The sequence below is a fragment of the Mustela putorius genome, unplaced genomic scaffold (assembly GCF_011764305.1).
Source record: "Mustela putorius furo isolate JIRA1106 unplaced genomic scaffold, ASM1176430v1.1 tig00000129_pilon_pilon_pilon, whole genome shotgun sequence".
Taxonomy (NCBI): Eukaryota; Metazoa; Chordata; class Mammalia; order Carnivora; family Mustelidae; genus Mustela; species Mustela putorius.
Genome location: NW_025421290.1, coordinates 30,740,819 through 30,750,603, shown reverse-complemented (window position 1 = coordinate 30,750,603; position 9,785 = coordinate 30,740,819). Strand labels below are relative to the sequence as shown.

General features: G+C 36.1%; 1 pseudogene; it reads right to left on the bottom strand.

Moving 5' to 3' along the window:
- Window positions 1-200: 200 nt before the first annotated feature.
- Window positions 201-4,278, bottom strand: LOC101671356 (annotated as a pseudogene).
- Window positions 4,279-9,785: the final 5,507 nt, after the last annotated feature.

Sequence of the window (9,785 nt, the reverse complement as noted above, 5' to 3'; positions counted from 1 at the left end):
ATCTGGTCCATGAGAGAAGGTGCCAGACTGAGGTGGGATCTGGGTTGGGGAACAGAGGGTGCACAGGCTGAAACAGAGGAAAGAGACCCATTGTTCTTCCAGGCTCAGTTCAGATTTGGATTCAGTGAGTGGAGACACCACACCCACAAACTCTCCAGGTTCAGTCCCCACAGGCGCATGACCTGGATGGAAGTCAGCTATCACAGGTATAGCTTGTGAGTTTTGATGTGGAGCTTCTCATGTAGATGCAGGAAGGAGGGCCTTGGGGCAGAGTTCAGGTGCTTGCAATTCTAATTGACCCTGTACACTATAGGTGGGCAGCCCTGAGATATCCATCTTGTAATCCTTCCCCTGAGGGACAAGTTCCTCCAGGGAATCCTTGGACAAGGTGCTCTCTCAAAGGAGTAGATTTCCCAGAGAAAGATTCCAAAACTCTACACTTCAGACTTGGTGGAGAATTTCTTCTCTTTCAGGGGCTCAGGGACTGTCCACTTGACCTGAAGCTTGCTTGTATCCTGTGGACTAGTGGCCTTTTTGGTAAGAAGCAAGTCACTGACCTTGGCCACATTGTCCTTGGATGCATCATGTTGCAGCAGCCCGGTCCCAGGGCACAAAGTACTTGTCCTCCAGGTATTTCATGGCCTTTCAGACTTCTAATGAGAACTTGAAGAGACAGTCTGTGAGGTAGGTCATCCACCAGGCTCCTTTGGCCCTGGGCTCAGTGATGATGTAGTTCTGCCTTTCTCCTTCAGGATCACACTCGGAAGCTGGGCCTGCTTGCAGTGGCTAAACTGTGTGATGACTGAGGATTCAGGCAGGAAGACCTGGGCATCATTTTTCACTCACTGAACAGCAACCTTGTTCCCTTGATAACTGCCCAGCATCGGTCTCCAATCCCCCTTTCCAGTGGTCTGCAGCAGCTTCAGGTGGTTGGTCAGTATCCAGCTGCAGTGGAAGAACTCCTCCAGGGCCATCACTTTGCCCTCCATGAACTTTGTCTTCATGAGCTGAGTGCAGAGTCCATCTGCATGTGAGGTCTGATGTCCACCAGCTGCACCAGCTCCTCAACCTGCACCTCTCGTCAGTGCTGAGCGTGCATACATGATGCAGTGATGCTCACCTTGCCATCACACATCACATGGTGTGCGGCCCATCTGGGTTAAGCAGGGCTCTCCCGTGCTGGGACCAGACCTGTCTCTGGCAGGCACAGACTTGCCTCTAACCATTGGTGCCAGCAGAAGCTTTAGGTGGTGCTGCAGCTCTGCTGGGGGCTCTCTCTTCCCCTGTTGTCTGGGGCTCAGCCATCAACCACCACCAGGGAGGGGGAGCAGAATTGAGTTCATTATAGCTCTAGAGTCCTTACTGGTTAACCTAGCCTGTGCCAAGGCCTGGCTGGGACTGCTCTCCTCCTGGCCCCAGCCTACTCTGTGGTGGCCTGGCCTTGGAAAAGAGCCAGGCTTTCATGGGTCGGTCATATGGTGTGCAGCGGGGCATAGAACTGGTCACACCTCCGTGTCTGTGATGCCCAGGGCAAAGAGAAAGTCTGCTGCAATAGCTTTCGGAAGGGTGGGGAGAGCATACCAAAACGTGATTTCAAAAACACAATTACATATGACATTCTATTTACATACTTTTTTCTATTAGTCAAGTTTCAGCTGTGAAAATGTACATTTGAAGATGTATTTTATATATAACGAGATACCTATGATATATAACAACACATAAAACTGAATTGAAATATTTCAAAATAAAATATGAGGAAATGCAGTTTATCATTAATATTTGGAAAGATTACTGTGTGAATTTTGTACAGATGTCTTGAAAATGTAGTTTATACATGCTAATACAGGCGTAATTCACCTTTAGGCAGGGAATTTGAGATATAAGCTAATTCTTATCATGGAATTATTAAAATGTCTTTTATTAAAAATGGTCATTTTTTAAAGATACATTAAACTTTCATATTCCCCCAAATTGTTTAACAGTTATTAATGGAATAATAGGGATAATAGGGCTTCATTAAGTTATTCAGTAACATTTTACTGAACAGTTACTACATGCCAAGCCTAATGCTTGGTTAGGAGAATAAAAAAATGTACAAGAGATAATTCCTGTTTTCAGCAAGGCAATAGTAAATCCAAGAAGGCATATGGGTTCTCCCCAAATTTCATTCACATATGATGAGTATTAGGATTATAAACAAGATATTAAAATAGTTCAAAGAAGAGGCCTTGGAATCAGGAAGTGATTTTGTTCCAGTTTTATTGGGGTAACATTGTATTAATTTAAGGTTACCATTGTGATGTTTGATATATGTATATGTTGTGAAATAATTACCACAATCAAACTACTTAACGCATCCATCACTTCACACAGCCACCTTTGATGTGTGCTGAGAACATTTACAATGTACTCTCAGCGGTATAAACTGAAGGTTTGAACCCTTTGACCAAGTTATTTTAAGTGGCCAATTTAGGCTTTGTTATATATTCTTTTTTTGTATGGAGATTTAGAACATATTTTATATCTAATTTGTACTTGGGCACATTCAGCATCATTTCTTTACATGCCACCCCAACCCCCACACCCCCCAGAATTTTACCGAAAAGAAAGGTAACATCTCTCATAAACCAAGCCCAGAGTGGTAAGGTAGCCCTCCTCTTATAGCTCACCCAAAGGCAAAGAAGTGAAAGGTGTTGGCCTGGGATGAAAATTACAGATAGGATATTGTCAGAAGAATTTCTCATTCATTTCTATAGTGGCAAACACTCATTTTTTCCCCCAAGTCCTTTTTATCTGCCATTTAGCAAGAATCCAATTACTGAGCATGAGCTTACTGCCTCATAAATAACATCCTTTTAGCTTTCCAATCACACCATTCCAATTCTGTATTTTGTCAGCAAAAGTCCTGTTTTTAAAAATAATACTTCGGCCATCTGCTTACCCATATGTGCTACACATCACTGAATGTTAGATTCTCTGCAAATTTTATAGACGGTACCACAAACTTTGAATGTGTTTTCTCTCATAATTAGCATTTTACAACCACATTAAATTGATCACAGGTAAACTGTTTCATTTTGGTGTGTTATTTTGATTGTAATCAGACTACTTGCTGGAAAGTGATTTTGTAGCCAATATATTTTACTTATAAAGAGTTTTCTTTCCTCTTTTATAGCAAATACGTTATTTTAAAGGTCACACTTGTCAGACCCATAAACTAAATCCCAGACTTGCAATGTAAGGCATCCCTCGAAGGATCCATCAGTGTTTACACTGGGGTGAAAAATGTTATCTTAGCAGCTCCATCAATTTCAATGACTGATGGTGTCATTTGCAATCTCTACAATTGGTTCCTCCCAAATGAAGGAGAAAAAGGGAAAACAACTTGGTTCAGGATTTGGTTTTCCTGTTCTCCTAAGCGCTATATATATATACATATATATATATATATATATATATATACACACACACACACTCCTAAGTTATATATTATACATATACACACATATATGTGTATATATATATATATATATATATATATATATATAAAAACCACTTCCTTTTCCTAAACACACACACACACAAGATAAACTACAAATAGACGTATAGTGATGTATAGTGAGAACTGAAGCTACCATAGTTGTTCATATGAAAAACTTTCCTACTTATGGGTGAATTAGGGAAATTTTTAAATCCCTTGGAGGCCTGCCAAACATAGGCTTTGGTGTTTTTGTAACACAACCATGAGGTATAAAACCTTTCAAGTCCTTTTTTTTTTTACCCCATATTTCCATGGTGAAAATGTAAGTTGAGCACTTCCACTGAAAGGTGCAACACAATAGTTGCAGTTCACAGTTTTTAATGCAAAGCTTGATTTTGCTCTCATTCAGTTATAATGAGTCAATTCCTCTTTGTTTTATGTTTGACCCATGAGCATATGAGCATATGAGTCACCTTCTGGGTTACCAATTTGCAAGACTGCTTTCTTTCTCTCCAAAGCTTTGTTTCTTTTTTCCTGGAGATTTATTTAAATTATGTCTTTACAAAATTGAGAACTATGCAATGTGGTTATTTCTTACTGGATTTCTCACCTGAATCTACCCGGGACAGAATATTCTGCTTCCTTACCTAGTGCAGATGGGTAGGAAAAACATCAGATGTCCTAGGTTTTATTACCAGCCTTCATGGTACAACTTGACTTTGGTGTGAAGTGCCCAGGTTTTCTGCTTTTACTTTAAAGTCGTCCTCTGTGAATTCCTTGTCATCATTCCTCATCGCTGATTAAATTCAAATGGTATCTTCCTACTCTTCTCCCTATGATTTGTCTTGATCTCAGTTGCTTTTACTGGGATGGTTGTTTGCAGTTATTGCAGTTCTGTATTTTCTTTTGGAAAACAAGGACTGAACAAATGAGTAAAGCTAGCCTTGAGAGTAATTTATTATAAGATTATAATTTACTCATTTTGACATCTTTTCACAAGTAAATTAATAAAAGGTTCTTATTACATATAAACTCTCTCAAATACAAATTTAAGAGGACAGTCTAATGGAAAGGTTTATATAACTTAACTTTAGTTATATTAGCTGCTCAGAATTCTTAAGAGATTCAGTCAAGCTAGATTGTAATAAAATTAAGGACTCACATCCTGAATGTATTCTAGTGGACATATAAGGACACTGAGGGCAACTATTACAATGAGATTTTTCTAAATTCATGCATCTAGCTAATGACCATGAAAGGACTCTAATTCAGGACTTTTGACTTCCTTTTGTCATTCTTTTCACTAATGCTAAGTTAAATTTTGTTTGCTTAAATTTAATCACACGAGTGCTATACTACACACTTTGTAAAAATTATCTAATTTTGAAAACAAAATAGTAGCTGCGAAGCAGCAACTATTATCATCTTATTTTGCAGGTAGGAAATTGAGCTTGTAAAGGTTAATATTTGCCTTTCCTGAATTCATATTACAGAAGAGTAATATGAACATCATTTGTATCCATTGCTAGACTATCTAAAAGTGTGTGTGTGTGTGTGTGTGTGTGTGAGTGTGTGTTAATGGCTATATTTACAGTCTGTCCTATTACATGCCCAAAGGCTCTTAAGAACCACATAATTAAAAAGTCAGTTTGTGGTGATGAGGTTTAGGCTTACAAAAGAGTCTTAAGGAAGTCTGGGTTTATTCTAATTAAGTGAACTACCAGGGTGCTAAATGAAATTCTGTGCTTGGCAAACTCTCTTTGCTTTTGCATGGAGTTATATTTGTGGATGAAATATTCTGAGGATGAATGTTAAAAGCCCTTGTGACACCTAGACCCTCTCCAGAATTATTTTCTGAAAACATTCTGCAGTTTGGCAGCTGCTTTGCAACCTGGGAGTGCATTTTAATTGGCATCACATAACTTTATGACTGAGGGATTTATTCCTCTCTCCACAAATTCCCGCCCCTCTTTTAGCCTATTAGTTGAAATGTTTGAGTTAATATTACAGGCATTTCCCCTTATAAACTCTTTGGGGCCACAGTGCAATGCGATGTCCAGTTTTCCTCCAGAAAAAAAAAAAAAAAAAGTGAAAATCAGGCTCTGCCAAAAAAGGAAAAGTTTTTTATTTTTATTTTTATTTTTTTTATTTTTTTTTTTTTTTTTTTTTAAGATTTTATTTATTTATTTGACAGAGAGAGACCACGAGTAGGCAGAGAGGCAGGCAGAGAGAGAGAGAGGAGGAAGCAGGCTCCTGCTGAGCAGAGAGCCCGATGCGGGACTCGATCCCAGGACCCCGAGATCATGACCTGAGCCGAAGGCAGCGGCTTAACCCACTGAGCCACCCAGGCGCCCCACGTTTTTGATTTTTAAATTTCATTTTCCCCTTTCATTGTTTTGTTTTGATCTTTGCCTATTGTTATTTGCCCAGTGTGACTCAATAAAGTTGAGAGAGAATTTACTTTGCTATCTTGTCAATATTAGCATATCAATACAATTTTCACAGAAGAAATATCTTTTGTATATTACCATCTACTGGATTTGTCTCAATACCTCAATTTGAGGCTTTCCACTAATTCTGAGTAAGCAGTTCTGCTTTTTCCGTGAAAGAATAGCTCCCATCATTAATGACATCCTGTATATTTTGAGAGGCTAAGCTCTCTGCTGTTGCTTCCAGGATTTATCTTTAATAAAACACATAATGTGGAGTAGAAATATAGTGACTAAGAACCTGACCTGGGCTTTCAAGTAAGATGTATCTAAACTTGAATTTCAATTAGGCCCTTTTGGCTTGATGTCTTTGGACAAATTGTCCTCTTTACTGTATCTCCTTCATCAATAAGTTGAGGATGAGAATGTTAAGAATGAATGAAGAAATATAAGTAAAAAAGCTTAGCACAGTGCCTGTCAGACTCTTATCAAGCACTAAATTAAGAGAAGCTAACTTTGGCAAGAAAAAAATAATAAAAGAGTTATTAATATTGTAAGCCATGAACAGACAAGAAATGAAGTTCAGAGGAATTGTCTTACTTAGAAAGAACTAAGAAGAGAATCATAGGCTTGTGTTATCTTGGATCTCACATTAGGGTAGCAAATAAAGAAACTTGCAGGGGAAGAAGAAAAATTTTAAAAACAACTACAGTTAATTAGTTTCAGATAGATAACAATGCTATTTTAAATCTTTACAGAACATTAAATTGTTTTGAGAATGCAAAATAATAAAGCACTGTGTTGAATTCATCCACTTTATGAACAATTTGAATGCATTTTATTGTATCTTTGATACCCAAGAGAATTTGAAGACAAAAACAAAACCAAAATAGAGTGCTTCTTTTTGAGAACTAGTATAATAGCCAGGGCAGAAACAAAATAAAGTAAAACATGATTAATGAAAATGCTCTAGGCTCCTGGTGTTTTAGTTTAACTGTAGAACATCATGGTTCTTAAATTCAGGTTTAAGTATAAAATTGTGTTTCCCTCTGTGATTATATTATTTCTGATACTCCCACCTATTGTATTGATAGGATGAATCTAATTATTTGATAGAGTATGCCAGTTCTAAATATTACACAAGATTTTGGAAAATGATAGAAGCTGAATTAAAGGTAATCTAGGAAAATGGACCCTTGGACATTCTTTGAATATTATATTCCATTTCTTTCCAACAAATATCTGATAAAGGGCAAACTGTATGAAACAGAAAATATTATATTAACTGAAATATCCTGGCATTCAAAGTTTCTATCTCACTGGTTTTGACTTACTAATTGAATTATTTTAAAATTATATCTGTATAATTTATAGGGTTTTATATGCAATTATATGTATGTGTATATATCTGTGTAGGCATTTAATGTATACATATGTATATATATACACAGAGAAATATAAAGCAATATATAATGTTTTATGTAATACATATTATATATAATATGTGTATATAATATAATACAAATAAATTGATCAAAACTGTACATTGCATTATAGTAACTGGGAAGAACATAGAGATTTTAATACACAGAGTTATTTTAAAATTTCTAATACATAAATTAAAAAAATTTAAAATAAAAAAATAAAAATCTATGTTATAATATCATGGCAAAAGACACTAAAAAAGCTTCTCAGTTTTATTTGCATTTCTTACTGTTTCCTATCATCAGGATATAAATTAGAATATATTGTTTACCTTTTATGTGTCAACCAAATATGAAGTCAAGAAATAAGATATGGTTTCTACCATTTAGATGTTTACCATCTGGATTGGACAGATACATACATGCAAGCATAAGCTTCTCCCTAGTAAAGAGTAAATGATGACAGTGAAGTTAAGCACATGGATTGTATGGGTTGCAGAGGATCTGGATAAAACAACATTATAAAAGATAGGATTAATAAAAGAAGGCTACAGAAAAAGGAAATAATTGAGTTGGAAAAGTTCTATCAGTATTTGATGGAAGAAAGAGAAAGAAAGTGGTTTAGGAGAGAAGAATGAGGAACAAAGGTAAAAAAATATATATATCATGTTAGGGGATTAAGACTACACTTACCTTGGGCGCCTGGGTGGCTCAGTGGGTTAAGCCGCTGCCTTCGGCTCAGGTCATGATCTCAGGGTCCTGGGATCGAGTCCCACATTGGGCTCTCTGCTCAGCAGGGGGCCTGCTTCCCTTCCTCTCTCTCTGCCTGCTTCTCTGCATACTTGTGATCTCTGTCTGTCAAATAAATAAATAAAATCTTTAAAAAAAAAAAAAAGACTACACTTACCTTGATGAATATTGATGTATGGAATTACTGAATCACTATATTGTAAACCCAAAAATAATATTACACTGTATGATAACTATATTGGAATTAAACAAACAAAACAGGAAGAGAAGAAACATTTAGAATAGACCCAGACTCAACTTGTATCTTAAATTGAGCCCAGCCAAAGCTAACCTGAATTAGCCAATCTCCAGATGCACGAGTAATGGTAAATTACAATTTTCACACGCACACACTCACACACATTCAGTCATTTTAGAGAAAGAAATGGCCAAGGCCTACTTTTGGAAGAGCTAGAAACTGTGCCTAGTTGCCCAATTAGAAACACTATATGAGTGAGGTGTAATGAAAACCATAGAGTGAATATATAAAGGAGGGAACCACAAGAAGAGACCATGTCTCTTGCAAATGTTGCAGAATACCACCAACATCTTTGCCATATGCCACGTGTTTAATGGTGCAGATCTTGAGTCCTACTCGAGTATTGACGCATGTCCTAACAGTTAAATTCTGTTACCTTCCCTGTTCACACCGACCCAGGTATTCTTCTCTGTCCTAAAAACTGAGATCTTTATTATGAAACATCCCAAAGGCCAGTCTAAAAATTTATCTTTAAGTCATAGAAAATATGCAGTCATTTTTTTGATATGTATTTGACTATACATTTGGAATTGAGATAAATAAATTTTAAATTATATTGATAGACATAGGAGTTCAAAATCAAAGGAAACTGTGATACTATATTTTATGCTCACTGTATCTCAAAAATTAGGAAGACTTTTGCACAATGCTTTATGAAATAAATATTAATAAATTAACATGTGCCCAAAAGGCTATGATGGTCACAGTCTCCAACATTTATATAACTAATTTTATATAACCAATTTTCAGGAATTCTTGAATCAGTTACTGTTGTTATTGTATGGTTACAAATACTAAGATGGCTGGAAGATCTATTGTACTGACAAATGAAAGCACATACTTTTGTGGGTATAAGTCATATCTAGCTTATAATACAGGAATCCATAAGATATATTTAACTTATGGATTCCTATATTTTATATATATATATATGCTACTCTGTTAAAAATTATTAGTGGGAGATTGAGACATAAATGCACTAAATTAATTATGAAAAATTCACCTAAGAACTAATCTCATATCCTAAAGACAAACCTTTGAAGTCCTAAATTATCTTTCCCAGCAGTGATCACATTCTCTTCAGATTTTGCATTCCACAATAAAAACAAAGCATCAAATTCATGTTGATATATACATTTAAGATATCAGTTAATATACACAAGGACATTTATGTATGTGTTAGATATTAGATTTTTTTCCCTCTGAATCAGTTGTATCTTTCACTTGCTCTCTATATTTTCCAAAGTTTGTGTCTTCACACTTCATTATAGATATTGTCTCATGAACTTTCTTTTCAATCAGTAAGTTTATCTTTAGGTAGGTCATATAGGTTTTTAAAATAATCCTTCTATTTCGTCCATTTCTTTATCTTACGTTTCAGGTCTAGATTTATTTTTTTT